The 7,877-nt window shown below is 41.5% G+C and overlaps 1 pseudogene; it reads right to left on the bottom strand.

The window, feature by feature from the left end:
• Positions 1-1,002: 1,002 nt before the first annotated feature.
• Positions 1,003-1,132, bottom strand: LOC123818546 (annotated as a pseudogene).
• Positions 1,133-7,877: the final 6,745 nt, after the last annotated feature.

The raw sequence follows: 7,877 nt of genomic DNA, 5'->3' as shown, positions 1-7,877 counted from the left end.
GAGATATTATGCCCTGGCTAGCATAGCTCAGTGGATTAAGCGCGGGCTGTGAACCAAAGCATTGCAGGTTCGATTCCCAGCCAGGCCACATGCTTGGGTTGCAGGCCACGGCCCCCAGCAACCACACATTGATGTTTCTCTCTTTCTCTCTCTCTCCCTCTCTCTCTCTCTCTCTCTCTCTCTCTCTCTTTCCCCCTCACTCCCTCCCTCCCTTCCCTTTCTAAAAAATAAATAAAATCTTTAAAAAAAAAGAAGAAGAGATATTATTAGTAAATATACTATCAATGATTATCCTTAAAAATGGGATTCTGGCAGCCTTCATTTCTTTTCTTGAAGAAATTTATAAATGACTTTTAAATTTTCTATAATAAATATGTTGTTTTATGTGAGAAAAAATAAATATAGCAATAATTTTTAAATAATATATTTAGTGATCCCCCAGAATAGGATGATGCATCTCTGTCTGACAGACTTCCTTGCAAAGAAAAAAGGATGCTTCCAGTTTTTTTTGCTTTAAATATGTAATTCTTCTGCCATTAGTGTGTTGACAGTATGACTCCACCAGGGATCTACTGATAGATTCTTGATGGCCTAAAAACTTGCTTATAGAATATTTTAATTTGAATTTCCCATTCTAAAAAATTAACATAAGCATATCTGGATCCCAGGGAAGACCCCATAAACCCAAACACTGCCAAATGATTTCAGCACATCATGACTTTGTCTCAGGTAGTAAGAAAACCATAGCCTTTTTTTTTCATGAGGGGTGTTCTATTTTTATTAATCTTACAGATAACTTTCTACAATATCCCAAGGCAAACTGGAGAATTTGGCCTCTTGAATGGTGGGAGTCCACTAGGAGATCCACAGGCCGAAGGCAAGGGCGTGGAGTGTCCAGGTTCACAGTGCAGTTTGTCCCTCCTGTCCATCCCGCAGGTAGCTTTTTCTCCACATCACATCTGGCGTCCCAAAGAAAATGGGGGTGGGGACTTCCCCAGGTTCTTAGGAAATTTCACTCCGCTCCTGCTGCTCAATGGTCTCTGGTCGGCAGGGCATTCTCCTGCGTCTCCATCTTCTTCAGCTTGGCCTTGTCAAAGCTGGTGATTTCCCCCATGTCCAACTTGTCTGCCATTTTCTTAAAACAGTCTTTGGCCTTGGTTCCCAAATTGGGGTCCTGGCTCCCACTCACCACAGCAAGAGACCAACAACACCCTTAATAATAAGAATGCCATTTGGCTAAACGAGGCCCGAGTGACCTGACACCCCACTGCACTGATGAAGGTTTTGCTGTCCTGTGCACTGAACCGAGCCAAGAGTGGTGAAAGATGAGTCACACCAAGCCCAAAACCTCAAAAAACTTGAGTCATTATTAAGTTTTATCAAACTAGCAGTCCCATAATCTTTGGTGTCATTTGCCTGTGGCAAACATTGTATACATAGCAAACTTATTTATACTGTTAATTTAAACTTTACAGTATTTACACTATCACATATTTAATTTTATAAATTTGTTTGGGTTCTATAGTGATTTAAGAACCTTAAGCTTTAATTAGTTTATACTTAGTTTTTTTTTATATGCTTAAGGGCCATAATAAAAATAAGCATTGGTTTTTGTGAGAAATTTTTTTTCTACAAGGGTTCATGTATTCAAGAATAATAAATAATAAACTGTGTAAACTCTGATTAGAATAGAAATTTGATTTAGTATAATTCAAATATCTTTATATCCTTAATATATGCCTAACATCAGGCTAGCACTCCGGGTAACACAGAAAGTATTTACTGTATGATTTTGGTACTTGATGTGTTCACAATTTTTTAAAATATTACCTAGGACAGTATTAAGTGACAGAATAAGATAGAATGTGATCACATACCTGGAGTTATTCAGACAGTAAGAGTATAGTAGTTTAGCTCAGTGGGAAAGCTCCCAGAGCTGGAATGGAAAGAAGAAGCTGGGGGGAGGTAGGACTTGAACTTCTAGTCATGAAGAAGCTGTGAGGGATTCCAGCTGGAGGAGTCATTGGAGGAAGACTAGGAGGTAGAAATGAAGGTGTCACATTTTTTCTGGTTTGGGGTTAGGGAGAATGTGAACTGTGTGTAAGACTTGGGGCAGGAGACAGAGAGCTATCATAAGTTTTTTTATAAGTAAAAAGATATAATAAAAGTAATATTTTGAAAAAGTTTCTTCTGATAGAGGCATTGAAGGAGCTCTCACCATATGCCAAGCACCGTGTTAAACATAAACAAATTACCTCAGTGCAAAATGGACTCAAAATGGAGGCAAAAGACCCCAGATGTCACAACAATTCACATTCATGAATTACAATCAGGTCTGATCGTCCGTCTTGCTTTGGTTGCCCCAAACAAATAAACAAACAAACAAAAAAGGGAAAATGCAATAACCAAAGTCATTGCTGCCAGCTAAATAATTATTCGGTTGTGTCATTACAACATACCTGGTGCCCTGCTCAGCCTAAGGAAAGAAGAGTCGCAGAGAATCAATGAATATGTAAATGTGAGCCCGGGTGTAGGATAAATACCTCAGTAAGGGTAAAACACATACAGGCGTAACAGGATATGTGAGCACCTGTGTGAGTGTGTGCATGTGTTCATATGTGCATGAAAGTGAGTGAGACTGTGTGTAAATTTGTGTGATTGTGTTTCTATGAATGTGTGTGTGAGAGTCTGCCTATGATGTATATGTATGCTTATGTGTGCAAGTGATGAAAATGTATGTAAATTTGTATGTGTGTGTGTGTGCATGTATGTCTATGAATGTGTGTGTGTGAGAGTGTGTTTGTGAATGTGTATGTGAATGTGTCTGTGAATGTGTGTCTGTGAGTGTGTGTGTCAGGGAGGCAGTCTGCGTGACTATTTATCCAGCTTGTCTCCAGAGGTCCGCCAGCACCCTGGCTGCCGTGCTCTTCGTCTCACAGGCTCACCAGGCCACATGTGGTGCAAAGTTCTACCTGCAGAGCTGGATGAGTCTGGGTTTAAATGCCAACCCTGCTTTTTACAAGCTCTATGACCTTACACAAATCACTTAACCACTCTCTACTTCAACTTCCTGAGCTGTAAAATGCAGATCATTTTACTGCACAGAATTGGTGAAAGGAAGAAGCAAGGACTACCCTGTGGGTGCATTACACAGTCATCCTTTACCCTCCTGCTAAAGTTTTCCTTTAAAACAGTCTGGGGTGGGGATGAGGGGCATGAGGCTGGCACTAGGTGGGCACAGACAGGCACTGGAGAGGACAGCTGTGGTGGATTCCTGCCCTGACCCCCTGACAGCAGCACATGGGGTAATGTCAGAGCATTGGGTATAAACACTGAGCTGCAAACCCAGCCCACCAGCTGCCCCTCATGGCTCCTTCAGTCACAGCACAGAAGTAAAGGCAACAGACTGCTCATTCTCACTTAGGAAATGGCAAGGGACTGGGATGGAGGTGTGTTTGGCAGAACAGGCTTGGAGAGCCACACGGAGGAGCCACTCTGGGGTCTTACCCTTGCACATAGTCTTCCTGTCCCTTATACACTTTCTCACAGGCTCCCAGACTAAGCAAAGCACAAGCATGGCAATCAGAGGTCTGGAGTGAGATAGCACAGCCACACTGTGGGATACTTGCCCACAGAAATGAAGTAAGATCGTCCAGGCTACCTAGAGAAATGAATTCATGAGTGTGTCCTGAACCCACAATGAGGCTGAGTATAAAGCACCCTAGATTTGGGAAAGATTTCCCAAATCTTTCCTTTACATTCACACTCTGCCTTTCTCTCTCCCAATGGTATGTTTGCAATAGTCTTCCCTATAAGTCAGCTGGGCAGCTGCTTGACTACCTGCCTATTGAGCAACCCAGCACCAAGGAATAAAGAGTCATACAAGGTTACTATGCTATTCACTCAGGTTTTAATTGAATTCAGGTTCACTCAAAATAGAATATTAATATATATTAATGTCCTACTCATACTCAGCAATCAAAGGGGAATAATGAACCCAAGTCCAAGAGTCTAGTCATCAGGTCCAGGAGACAGCACAGTGGGCAAGGGAGCCTTCAGCATCTTGCACGGAAGAATCTCTGCAGCCAGGTGGGCAGCAGGGCAGAAGAAGTCCTCAGTCCAGCAGGGCAGAACCTCTGAAAACTGATGACAAGGGAGATCAGCATGGCATGGAGCAGCACTCAGGTGTGTGGAGTTCAGCTGTCTCAGCAGTGACCACTCCAGCAGTGGTCTGGAGACTGCCTCAGTTATACCCTTGAGAGTGGTGTACTCCACCCTTCTGTGTCTCTTGATAAGGGTCTTGGCACCCCTGATGGCAAATGGGGAATTTGCCCAGGAGCCTATCTATGGATGGCCCTGCTCTGCAGACAGGGCTCTTATGGTCACGTGTGCAGATATCTTAGGTGTGTCTCCTTGCCCAGGGTATCTAGTGTGACTTAGGTAGTTTCCTTCTTGAACCAAAATGTCATGGCTGATGGTCAGCCATCTTGGTTGACATGAGTGACTCCATTTTGTTTTATATTCTTCAATATCTTGATTGAACCAATGCCATTGTATTGGTCCTGCTTTCCACACTCTCCCACAAGCAGCAATTTAGAGCAGCAACAATTTCCTTATGCCTAGCTCATAGCCACTCATCCTCCTGCCTTCTTGCCCATCTACAAAAGGTCACCGACTATATTTGGCAGTCCTTCCTTTGGCCCTTGAATTAGCCTGATAAAAGACTTATTTTCTAATACCAAACACAGAGATTAGAGCAGGTTCTTCTAGACATAGATGAACTTTTACACATACACACTTGCACGTACAGGATATAATTAAAACATGAGATAGCTTGAATGTCCACTTTAGCTCTTCTGAAAACCTGCTGGAGAAAAACAGGTAAAGCTTTCAACCATTGAAGTGAGTTGAAAGGTTCTCACCATTTCAGTGGGCCATTTTCTTTTCTTTTTTTACCACCCCTTCAGATTCACGATCCTTACCAAGTACAGGTTGAAGAATCTACTTATTCTGAATGGAACCAGGTGTTTAGAGTTCAGAGTTGGCCAGAGTAGAGACTTCCCAGCAAAAGTAAGACTGATTTTTTTAAACGTACACAACTGAGAGTAAAGCACACCCTTAGATTTCAAACATAGCTTTAGCCTCTGCATTCTAACAATTAAATTATAAGAAAATTGTGTCAGCCAGCTTTGTAATAGGAACAAAACTTCAGGCCCCCAAAGAAGATTGTTACATATCATATGTATGGTATGTAATTCAACCAACATTAATTGGACATCTCCTGAGCAGCAGTGATTTATGTGTTAACAGCAACTTAGTTCAGCAGTTAGTGCAAGGTAATCTTAACTTCTTCCAGCTGAGTTTAACCAGTTGTCCTAAACCCTTTTATTTCACTATTCTTATCAAACACTATGTTCATTAAACTAGCTCTTCACAACATGATACATATCCTTGCATTCTTTCTACTTACAATAAGAATGAACACATGGTTTTCCCCAAATTCCTTGAATATATCATCCTACTTTCATAAGGATCTTCTAAAAGAATGAGTATAGACTTCTCCAACACATACCAAATTTTTCAGTCTGTAAGATGTTCTGGACCATAAGATGCACCTAGGTTTTAGAGGAGGAAAATAGGAAACAAAATTTTTGAAGCAAAAAATGTGGTAAAATATTTAATAACATAAATAATATAGGCTGCCCCCCTCCTACAGCAAGCCAAGTCATCTACATTCAGATTATAAGACGCGTCCCCCTTTTCCTCCCAAATTGGGGGGTGCATCTCATAGTCCGAACATACGGTAGGTCTGAGAAGCCCCATGCACTTCCTCAATATCCACACAATCCATATTGTTCCTGGCCCCACACTGCCTGGGCCAGAAATAGAAAACATGCTTCCTTACCTCCTTTTGTGTAGGACTGAATTGGCTGGGGAGGGAGTAAGTCGCAGAGCTAAGAAGAGAGTGAATCCCAACTCTACTGCCTTCCTTCAGAGAGCAGCATCTGCTCACACATCCTCCACCTTTGCTAGATTTAGTGGAAGGTAAGTGGTGAGAACTCCTACTTATGCAGAAGTGTTGGGAGAGCCCCAACTCCACAGGATGTTTCCCCACTCCTCCTACACTTGGTCGTGCAGGCGAGTCAGCACTGATTTAAACCCCTTAGTTTAGCTGTCTGCTGTCTACATTTCTTAGGAAAGTGGCTCTGGGGTGCAGGGGAGGGATAGGCATGCAAGAAGGTAACAAAGCTGTTCAAAAGTGTGACTTCGAATATATTAAGCCAGTTTTTCACAGAAAATAATCTGAGAAGAATAATAACAAGGGACAAAGGGGTACAGAGGAGAGGGTGTTATAAAACAAACCATATTGGCCATGCACTTTGAAGATCTGTACTATAATTTAGCTGTAGACTTAATGATTATAATGATTCATTGTGATCTCAAAACAACAGTTAAGAAAGAAATTCATCATTAACACTATTATGGTGTTTTGCTTCATTTAGCAAACAGTGGTGGGTTCAGGGGCTTGAGTTGGATTTTTTGCTGTTGTTTTGCTGTGAAAACACCCCCATTTAAATAATAAAAATGAGCTCCTGAGGCCCAGGAGCAATTGGCTCCGAAATCCTTTGCAGGCAGAAATGGAAAGATGTCCTTTGAAAACTTAACCCAAAAGTTTGCTGAAATGCCTTTTCTGTGTATTCTGGGCAGAAAGCAAACAAGCACAGAAAATTGAAAGTTGATTGTTTTTCATCTTGGCTTGAGGCCTCAGTCCAGGAGGAAAGACTTCTTGTTCCCAGCCCCATCGTGCTCTGGGGAAAAGTCGGATCATGCTTCTAGAATGAAAAGTCAAAGACCATTCTGACTGTTGTATACACAGAGGGTCTGGTGTTTACACTGTTCTTTATGTACAGAGGGCCCAGAACTGTCAAAATAGCAAAACAGTACACCTGGCAATTTGGAGCTCTCTATTAACTGCCACTTAAGCATATCTACATTACAATGACCATCAAAATTTAAGTAAATGTTCTGAGGCACAAAATATTTTCTGAAATGCTCCTGGAATAATCAGCCAAAGCTCCTATATACTGTGTCTCTTCATTGAACCTTTTGCCTTTTGCTTTTTTACTGAATCTTGCCTAAAATACCAGCTTCTCTGCAACCACCTAAAGTGGTTTAACTCAGAAAAGCCTAGAAATCTCTAGGACCCCATACTACTAAGTACACTACGTATAGGCAGACTATCAGTCATTCATGCTTCTGTCACTTTCAGAACTTTGGCCCTTTCTCGCATGTCCATCTCTTACTCCTCCCTAGCTTTGATGATCATGCCATCAAATTATATGAACCCCTACTGCTACTTTTTATCTATAGGTCCCCAGGTGGGTTAACCCTCATTTCTTGATGATTTTAGCTCCTGGCTTACTGGTACTCTTCCCCTATAACACTTGCTCATGATTTCAATGTGTCTGGAGATGATCGTTTGAATACCCTGGCCTCTCAGTGACATGATTTATTCTCCTCCAGTGTCTCAGCCATCCAAATCCCATGGTCTTTCCCTTGACTCTGTTTTTAACCAATAACTGTACCTACTTCTTAATATCAATTTTAAGCATCTTATTGTCCTACCAGCAACTATTGTCTTTCCTCTAGGAGCCACAGCTCCCAATAATTCTTCCTCCCAAACCTGTCAAACTACACCTACAAACCTACTAATTCAACAAGCTGTTCAAAGTGCCTCACCCCCTCTATATCATTATTTCCTTTACATTAGAATAAATTTTGTGATGAATAATTATAATCATTTTCTTTTCTGCAGTCTGGACACACTTGACTTTCTCTTGTCTTTTTTTCCCCCTTCAACACAATCACCCAACAAA

The sequence above is a fragment of the Phyllostomus hastatus genome, unplaced genomic scaffold (genome assembly GCF_019186645.2).
Source record: "Phyllostomus hastatus isolate PE091 unplaced genomic scaffold, TTU_PhHast_1.1 phas_contig_283, whole genome shotgun sequence".
Lineage (NCBI taxonomy): Eukaryota > Metazoa > Chordata > Mammalia > Chiroptera > Phyllostomidae > Phyllostomus > Phyllostomus hastatus.
Note: the sequence above shows the minus strand (reverse complement) of the source record. Positions and strands in the feature narration are given on the sequence as shown.